This window comes from Bubalus kerabau, chromosome 2 (assembly GCF_029407905.1).
Source record: "Bubalus kerabau isolate K-KA32 ecotype Philippines breed swamp buffalo chromosome 2, PCC_UOA_SB_1v2, whole genome shotgun sequence".
Taxonomy (NCBI): Eukaryota; Metazoa; Chordata; class Mammalia; order Artiodactyla; family Bovidae; genus Bubalus; species Bubalus kerabau.
This window is the reverse complement of record NC_073625.1, coordinates 47,356,654-47,365,969: the sequence shown is the minus strand read 5'-3', so window position 1 is coordinate 47,365,969 and position 9,316 is coordinate 47,356,654.

Here is a 9,316-nt window from a genome sequence, read left to right as displayed (position 1 = left end):
CCCTGAGCAGTGGGCTTCATTGCCCTCCTGGCTGGTAGAATTACCAAACAAGGCCATTACATCTTCCCATGGGAACCAGGGGCCACTGCACTCTCATGTTACTACACAGCCTGCATCCCACAGCCCAGCTTTTTCACCCTGTTCTGTGTGATCCCCACGTGCTCTTGCCTAGTATGCAGTGATCCCCTCTCCTGGGCCGTGAGTGTAGTGTGTGTCAGTCACTCAGTCATGTCCAACTCTTTTCGACCCTATGGACTATAGCCTCCCGGCTCTTCTGTCCTAGGGATTCTCCAGGCAAGAATACTGGAGTGGGTTGCCATGCCCTCCGCCTGGAGATCTTCCCAACCCAGGGACTGAACCTGGGTCTCCTGCATTGCAGGCAGATTCTTGACCATCTGAGCCACCAGGGAAGCCTGGGCTGTGAATTTTTGTGATCGATAAACCTCTTTTCATCTCATCTGTCCTATGTTGGGTGTGGTGTGTTTATCAATCCCCATAACCCTGGGGCAGGAATCTCTCATTCGTGAATGGTGTGACGGGGAGGTGGTTAAAACAGATGATAAAAGCAAAGGGCTAGAGTAACACATATTATTGTCACTATATATTGTCACACTGCTTATTTAACTTATATGCAGAGTACATCATGGGAAATGCAGCGCTGAATGAGCACAAGCTGGAATCAAGATTGCCGGGAGAAATATCGATAACCTCAGATACGTAGATGACACCAACCTTATGGCAGAAAGCAAAGAACTAAAGAGCCTCTTGATGAAAGTGAAAGAGGAGAGTGAAAAAGTTGGCTTAAAACTCAACATTCAGAAAACGAAGATCATGGCATCCGGTCCCATCACTTCATGGCAAATAGAAAAGGAAACAACAGAAACAGTGACAGATTTATTTTCTTGGGCTCCAAAATCACTACAGATAGTGACTACAGCCATGAAATTAAGAGATGCTTGCTCCTTGGAAGAAAAGTTATGACCAACTTAGATAGCATATTAAAAAGCAGAGACATTACTTTGCCGACAAAGGTCTGTCTAGTTAAAGCTATGGTTTTTCCAGGAGTCATGTACGGATGTGAGAGTTGGACAATAAAGAAAGCTGAGTGCTGAAGAAATGATGCTTTTGAACTGTGGTGTTGGCAAAGACTCTTGAGAGTCCCTTGGACTTCAAGGAGATCCAACCAGTCTATCCTAAAGGAAATCAGTCCTTTATATTCTTTGGAAGGGCTGATGCTAAAGCTGATGCTAAAGCCTTTGGCCAATCCTTTGGCCACCTGATGCGAAGAACTGACTCATTTGAAAAGACCCTGATGCTGGAAAAGATTGAAGGCGGGAGGAGAAGGGGATGACAGAGGGTGAGATGGTTGGATAGCACCACCAACTCTATGGACATGAGTTTGAGTAAGCTCCGGGAGTTGGTGATGGACAGGGAAGCCTAGCGTGCTGCAGTCCTTGGGGTTGCAAGGAGTCGGACACGACTGAGTGCCTGAACTGAACTGAGAGTGACACAAAGAAGGGGTCATGAGCCAATGAATGCTGGTGGCCTCTGGAAGCTGAAGAAGGCGAGGATTAGCCTCTTGAACTTCCAGAAACAATGTAGTCCTGGGACACCTTGATTTTAGAAATCTGATCTCTAGAGCTGTAAGATAATAAGTTGGTGTGGTGTCAAGGGACTACATGCTCAGTTACTCAGTCGTGTCCTACTCTTTGCAATCCTTTGGACTGAACACCTCCAAGCTCCTCTATCCACGGGATTTTTCAGGCAAGAATACTGGAGTGGGTTGTCATTTCCTTCTCCAGGAGATATTCCCAAACCAGGGATCAAGCCTGCATCTCCTGCATTGCAGGTGGATTCTTTACCAATGAGCCACCAGACTGCATTCGTGGTAATTTGTTACCAGCAGCCATAGAGAACAAAAATATCATGTTTATCTTCCAGGCATCTCTCCTATCTGAAGTTATTTAATTAATTTATTTATACATTTATTGTCTAGTTCCTCTTACCAAGTTCTGTGAGAGTGGGCTGTGTGTTTGGTCTCTATCACCTCATCTCCAGTGCCTGGAATATCTGGGTGCTGGATAAATCCCTGCTGAATGAGCCTTGAGTGAAACATGATAATAGTGCAATGGCCTGTGTGTGGCCTTCTCTGGGCTTTTACCCTTCCACTGGTTCTGATAATCATGGGAAGCTTGATTCTTAAGATCATAGTTGCATTATTTGGCACAGTTTATAACAATGCTTTGTACTGAGAATATTGTATTCTTGGGGAAAAAATCTTTTTTGCAAAATTGCTTAGAAAAGTGCTTAATGTAACTATTACAATATATTTACAAATGCATCATTATAAAGGAGACAAGAAGTCAGTGCTGAAGTCATCATGGGCTGCTGCATTCAGTGAGGGGATGGTCTGGGGAGAGTTCAGGTCTATAGAGGCTGCCAGCTCACAGGTCTCTCCCAGAGATGCTGGCCTTGAACATGCCGTGTGGCACTGTGCATCTAGCCAAATGGAGACATCACACCTCATCTCTGAGGTTACATCCTACACCTCTGTATTAGCCTTCTATCACTGCACAATGCATTGCTACCAGCGTGGACGTTTTAGACAACACATTCATCACCTTACGGTTTCAGTGGATCAGGATCCAGGCCTGTGACAGCTGGGACCTCTGCTGTCCCAGGGGTGCCACGGTGAGACCCCCTTGGCGTGAAGGTGTTAGCCAGGCCTGCCATCTCACCCGAGGCTCAAGAGTCCTCTTCCAAACTCATGCAGTTGTTGGCAGAAGTCATCTCCTCGCAGCTGTAGAACTGACATCCCCTTTCCAGCTGGCTGTTGTTGGTCAGGGACTGCTCTCAGCTTCTAGAAGCTGTCCCCGGGTGCCTGGCACATGGCCCTCCTCTCACACCTTGCATCTTCCTGGCCAGTAGAAGAGCCCAGCTGAGGCTCTCGATGCCTTTCAGGACTCACCCGATTAGGCCAGGCCCACCTGGGAGGAGAATCTTCCTTTGGATTAACTCAAAGTCAACTGAGTTGGGTACTGAGTTCTAGCTGTGAAATCCCTTTTGCCATAACAAGTGATTATCATTATGGGGGTGATGGCCATCATAGTAAATATTTTGGGCCCTGTAAATGAACAGGCAAAAATAAGAACGTTGTGGAGGCAGTAATATAACAAAAGAAAAAAACAAATTTACACACTTTTTACAAAATTCAGAAACTACTGAGTATATTTTTTGTAATAGAGGTCTGCCAATGGAATTCTCTCTTTTTGAAGGAGGGATAACATTTCACTTAAGTGGAGTTCAAAGTTAGTATACCCTACAATAAAAATCAGTTGCAAATGTTCATCTGTTAGTGCTGATTTGTACTGAGATTTTGCCAATTTCATCTTTAAAAATGGATAGATATTGTCAAGTACTGATACTAATTCATGGGCACATAGTTTTAATTGTGGATATTCACCAATTGGAAGACATTTATAATGTCACAGGTCTTGTTCAGACTCATGGGGAGGGGGTTGTTCCCCTGGGGTGGGGGTGGGGGATGGGCTTGGGATCTTGCGGGCCGGTTTGGCCAGTCTGCCAACCACAACCCCTCCACCAAAATTCATAGCTGCATTCTCACCGATTCCATTCTTTCTAAACCCAGGAGGCGCAGTCTCTGCCGGACTTCTGCTAAGCTCCGGGAACTCTCTTCACGACTGGGACAATGCAATGTCTCATCAGAGCAGGGGTGGCCTCTCGCTGGGCCCCCTGCCTGCCCGGGTTCCTTCTTTCCTCCCCTCCTCTCCTCCTTGTCAGTTCAGTTCAGTCGCTCATTTGTGTCCGACTCTTTGCGACTCCATGGACTGCAGCATGCCAGGCCTCCCTGTCCATCACCAACTCCCAGAGTCCACCCAAACCCATGTCCATTGAGTCAATGATGCCATCCAACCATCTCATCTTCTGTCGTTCCCTTCTCCTCCCACCTTCAGTCTTTCCCAGCATCAGGGTCTTTTCATATGAGTAGGTTCTTTGCATCATGTGGCCAAAGTATTGGAGTTTCAGCTTGAGCATCAGTCCTTCCAATGAATATTCAGGACTTATTTCCTTTAGGACGGACTGGTTAGATCTCCTTGCAGTCCAAGGGACTCTCAAGAGTCTTCGCCAACACCACAGTTCAAAAGCATCAATTCTTCGGCGCTCAGCTTTCCTTATAGTCCAACTCTCATATCCATACATGACCACTGGAAAAGCCACAGCCTTGAAGGTCCTAGACGGACCTTTGTTGGCAAAGTAATGTCTCTGCTTTTTAATATGTTGTCTAGGTTGGTCATAACTTTTCTTCCAAGGAGCAAGTGTCTTTTAACTTCATGGCTGCAGTCACCATCTGCAGTGATTTTGGAGCCCCTCAAAATAAAGTCTCTCGCTGTTTCCACTGTTTATCTATTTGCCATGAAGTGATGGGACCGGATGCCATGATCTTAGTTTTCTGAATGCTGCGTTTTAAGCCAACTTCTGCTAAGCTCTGGGAACTCTCTTCACGACTGGGGACAATGCAGATGTCTCATCAGAGCAGGGGTGGCCTCTCGCTGGGCACCCTGCCTGCCTGGGTTCCTTCTCTGCCTCCGCTCCTCTCCCCGTCAGACCTCATCATTTCCTGTCCGCACTGGCTGTGGTCTCTCTGCTCCCTACTCCCGGAGTGTGTACAGCTCAACACGGGCAGCAGGGGGCGCTGCTGGCCTTGGCTGGAGGGCAGCTCCAGAAGTCGGGGGTGTCAGCCTCCCAAGCCCACCGCATCTCACTGAGTGCCACCTCCCGGCTCTCTGCGCAGAGAGGCGGGTTGTGCTCTGGGCCGGGGAGATAAGGAACAGGGGAGGAGGGACAGGTCTAAGGGTTCTGTGTGGAAATTAAGAGAAAAAAAAAAGTGAAACTTTGGATTGGGGCACATTTTTGGATGGCATCACCAACTCAATGGACATGAGTTTGAGTAAATTCCGGGAGTTGGTGATGGACAGGGAAAACTGGCGTGCTGCAGTCCATGGGGTTGCAAAGAGTCGGACACGACTTAACGACTGAAATGAATGGAAAAAAACCCAGACACCCAAGAACAGGGTAAAAGGAAACTCACTCAGGACGTTGCCTTCAGAGGTTGGCTGGCACATCAGTGAAGGTCAGTGCTGGGGGCTCTTTGGGTGAACGCAGGAAACCTGGGGCTCTGCCTACACCTACCCCATCCCTACCCCTGCCCTCTGTGCCATGGGAGGGTCTAGTCCTTTCTCTGCAGGGGTTACCCCTGCCCTTGCTCCTGGGCGTGCACAGCCCAGGCAAAGAAGAGGCTCCTAAAGGGGGAGCCGTCATTGACTCCCGGTCTCGCCAAGTTTAGCTTCACACTTGGAGCTAAAACCCTCACCAGGATGAGCCAAGCTCTTCCGAGGTCAGCTCTCTCCTTTTGTAGCCCCTTCTGTTTCTCCCACCCCAACTCCAACCAGTCGTGCCCCCTCCCAGCTCTGAGCACAGACTCTTCACTCCGGCTCTTTTCTCAGACATTGGAAGCTTGACCACCAGGAAGCCCTTGATCTTTCAGAGACGGGATCTCCAGACCCCAGGACCCCAGGAGATCCTGTTGACATCATTTAGGGGCTCATGGAGCCCAGGGTTAGGAGCACATTATCCTGGTTCAACACTTTGGAAGGGGAAATTCTTCCCATAGTTTTCCTAATAAGCCTACAGGGGTTTAAAAAAACAAGGAAAAAACATCCATGCAAAGGATAACTTCTCAATAGGTTATGACACTAGACTCAGTGAGAGATATTGCATAACTTTGGGGAACATATGACATCCGCTTTGGTGAGGCCACAAACAGTATGAGGGTTAAATCCATCAAGAATCTGGAATCAGGTCTCAACAAAACTGAAAGGCAAATCATTTATGAAATTCAGCAGAGAGAACTTGAAGTAACAGACTTGAAGCTGAAGCCACTTAGGGCCTAGATGCTGCCCAGTTAGGGTTAGGGAGACAGTAGATGGGCAGTCAGATCCGAATGAAAATACACCACATCTTGGGGTGGGTTTTAAGACCCCTTTCCTCTCTGTCCCTGGTGGCTCAGCTGGTAAGGAATCCGCCTGCAATGCAGGAGACCCCAGTTCAATTCCTGGGTTGGGAAGATCCTCTGGAGAAGGGATGGGCTACCCACTCCAGTATTCTTGGGTTTCCCTGGTGGCTCAGCTGGAAAAGAATCTGCCTGAAATGCTGGATACCTGGGTTCGATTCCTGGGTTGAGAAGATCCCCTGGAGAAAGGAACGGCTGCTCACTCCAGTATTTTGGCCTGGAGAATTCCATGGACTGTATAGTCGTGGGGTCACAAAGAGTTGGAGACAACTGAGCAACTTTTGCTTCTTGTCTATCTATCTCCTGGATTTGGCAGGACTGTATATATGCTGCTGGGTTTCCCAAATGGCCCCAGTGCTAAAAACCTGCCTGCCAATGCAGGAGACATAAGAGACACTGGTTAGATCCCTGGGTTAGGAAGATCCCCTGGAGGAGGGCATGGCAACCCACTCCAGTATTCTTGCCTGGAAAATCCCCATGGATAAAGGAGCCTGGTGGGCTGCAGTCCATGGGGTAACAAAGAGTTGAACACAACTGAAGCGACTTAGCCGCACGTACGCATGCGGGCTTTCTGCTACAGATAGCACGTACGCACCTACTTGTTAGTACCTCTGCCACCAAAGAGCTGCCAGAAAGACAAAAAACTGAAGCTGGAACTAATTTTGCCTCATTAGTTGAAGCACACTTTCAAGTTAACACAGTTAAGAAACGTCTTTTGGCATTTGGATTAATTTGCCTCATTAACTTGAAGCAGCACACCTTCAAGTTAACACAGTTAAGAGAAGTTATTTGGCAATTTATCCTATAATAAAACTGCATAAAATGTTAGATTTTTGTAAGGCACAAGCATTCAGATATGACAAAAGCCACTACTTACAATGGTTGTTGAGGATCTTCTATAGCTTTTAAAAGTTATTTCTCTAATACTCACGGTGCTTAAAATTTTGTTAATGACAAATGGGCTTCTCAAGTTCACCAAGTATTTTTTTCTTTGTTTTGTAGTATTTATTTTTATTTGTTTATTTGACTGCATGAAAACTCTTAGTTGCAGCTTGTGGGGTCTAATATCCTGACCGGGGATCAAACCCAGGCATAGGAAGTGCAGAGTCTTAGCCAGTGGACCACCAAGGAAGTCTCGTGGTGCTTAACTGTTTTTATAAGAAGAATGATGCACATTTTGTATAATTTGCAGGAAAAATGTTTTAGAAGCTTCAGAAAGAAAGTTGACCTTGCAGAAACATACTGGGTTTTGTTTTTGTTGTTGCTACTTTGCTTCTTTTTCTAATAGCTCATTATTTTCAGATGCATCATTGTGGAAGTATTTTCCTGGTTCAGTATGTCACTCCTACCTGAGGCCTGATGAGAGTATGGATTGACATTCAGTTCAGTTCAGTTCAGTCGCTCAGTCGTGTTCAACTCTTTGCAACCCCATGAATTGCAGCACGCCAGGCCTCCCTGTCCATCACCAACTCCAGAGTTCACTCAAAACTCATGTCCATCGAGTCAGTGATGCCATCCAGCCATCTCATTCTCTGTCGTCCCCTTCTCCTCCTGCCCCCAATCCCTCCCAGCATCAGGGTCTTTTCCAGTGAGTCAACTCTTTGCATGAAGTGGCCAAAGTATTGGAGTTTCAGCATTAGCATCAGTCCTTCCAATGAACACCCAGGACTGATCTCTTTTAGAATGGACTGGTTGGATCTCCTTGCTGTCCAAGGGACTCTCAAGAGTCTTCTCCAACACCACAGTTCAAAAGCATCAATTCTTCGGTGCTCAGCTTTCTTCACAGTCCATCTCTCACATCCATACATGAATTAGAGACCTGCTAAAATGAATTTCGTATACCACTGGTTACTTGTGGATGCTTATATTCTTGAAGAAGCAATTGGTTGGTTCTGAACAGGTGAAAAATTAGTCATGTATTAAACTTTAAGAAATATGACTCAAGTTGATTTTTAAAGTTAACAGATTGTCATGGACATATCAAGTTCTTCTAGGAAAGCTTAATCAGAATGCACATACCCTAATTTGGGAAGCTGCTTTGCCTTGCTGTAAAGTTCTGTGTTTAAGAATGTTGCTGTTGTTGTTTAGTTGCTAAGTTGTGTCCAACTTTGTGACCCCATGGAGTGTAATCCTCCAGTATCCTCTATCCTTGGAATTTCCTAGGCAAGAATACTGGAAAGGGTTGCCATTTCCTTCTCCAGGGGATGTTCCTGACCCAGGGATCAAACCCACGTCTCCTGCATTGGCAGGTGGATTCTTTACCACTGAGCCACCTGGGAAGCCCTGAGTATGTTACCAAAGCATTACACACTTGAAAAATGACAAGGATATGGTGAACATTAAGGCCTTCCCCTAACTTTTGTCCTTTGTCTTAAGATATAAAATTTTTTTCTTTTATCCTGATTTTAAAAAGTAAATTAACTTTGAGACATGCTTTACATAAAATGAAACACACCCATTTTAAGTCTGCAGTTCTTGATGAGTTTTGGACAAATGCATGTACTTGCTTTACAACTACTGGGCTGTTGTTACTGCTTCTGTTGCTGCACTGCTCCATCCAGATAGAGATCCTTTTCATTGTCCTGAAAAGTTCTTTCACGATTCAGTCACTCACCCTATTTTGAAAAGAAATTTTAAAAACGATTTTTTTTTCTTTTCTCATCTATGGATCTACCCCAACACACTCGTGTCTCCTTTTCTTTCCTTTTGATTTTTGCTGCTCTAGCAGTCTGTCAGTTTGTCGGATTCAAACAGGGAGCTGCTTATTGGCTCTACTGACTAGGCAGAGGGGAATATCCTTATTATTTTTCTATTTTGTTCTCAGTGACCTCTCACACATCCTCTGAAATCTCCATCCATCCATCCATGCCACCCCCCACCACCCACCTATCCACTGATCCCTCCCCTACACACCCAGCTATCCATCCATCCAACTTTTTGTTGAATGTCTACCATGAGCCACGGGTCACCAGGAATCCCACCTCCACTTAATTTCTGTTCTAACAGGGAAGCCAGACAATTTAACAACTATGCTGAGAAAGCCATACATTGGAAGTATGGGGCACAATGGGTGACATAGCAGGAGTGGCTGGGAATGATTCTTGGAGAGAGGGAGACATTAATAATGGAGAGGAGGGCAAGGAAGGTTGAGTTGGTTAATTATTTCAGGCCTATTTATTGAGCCCTGCAGGCTGGGCACAGTGGTAGCTGCGAGAGATTCAGACA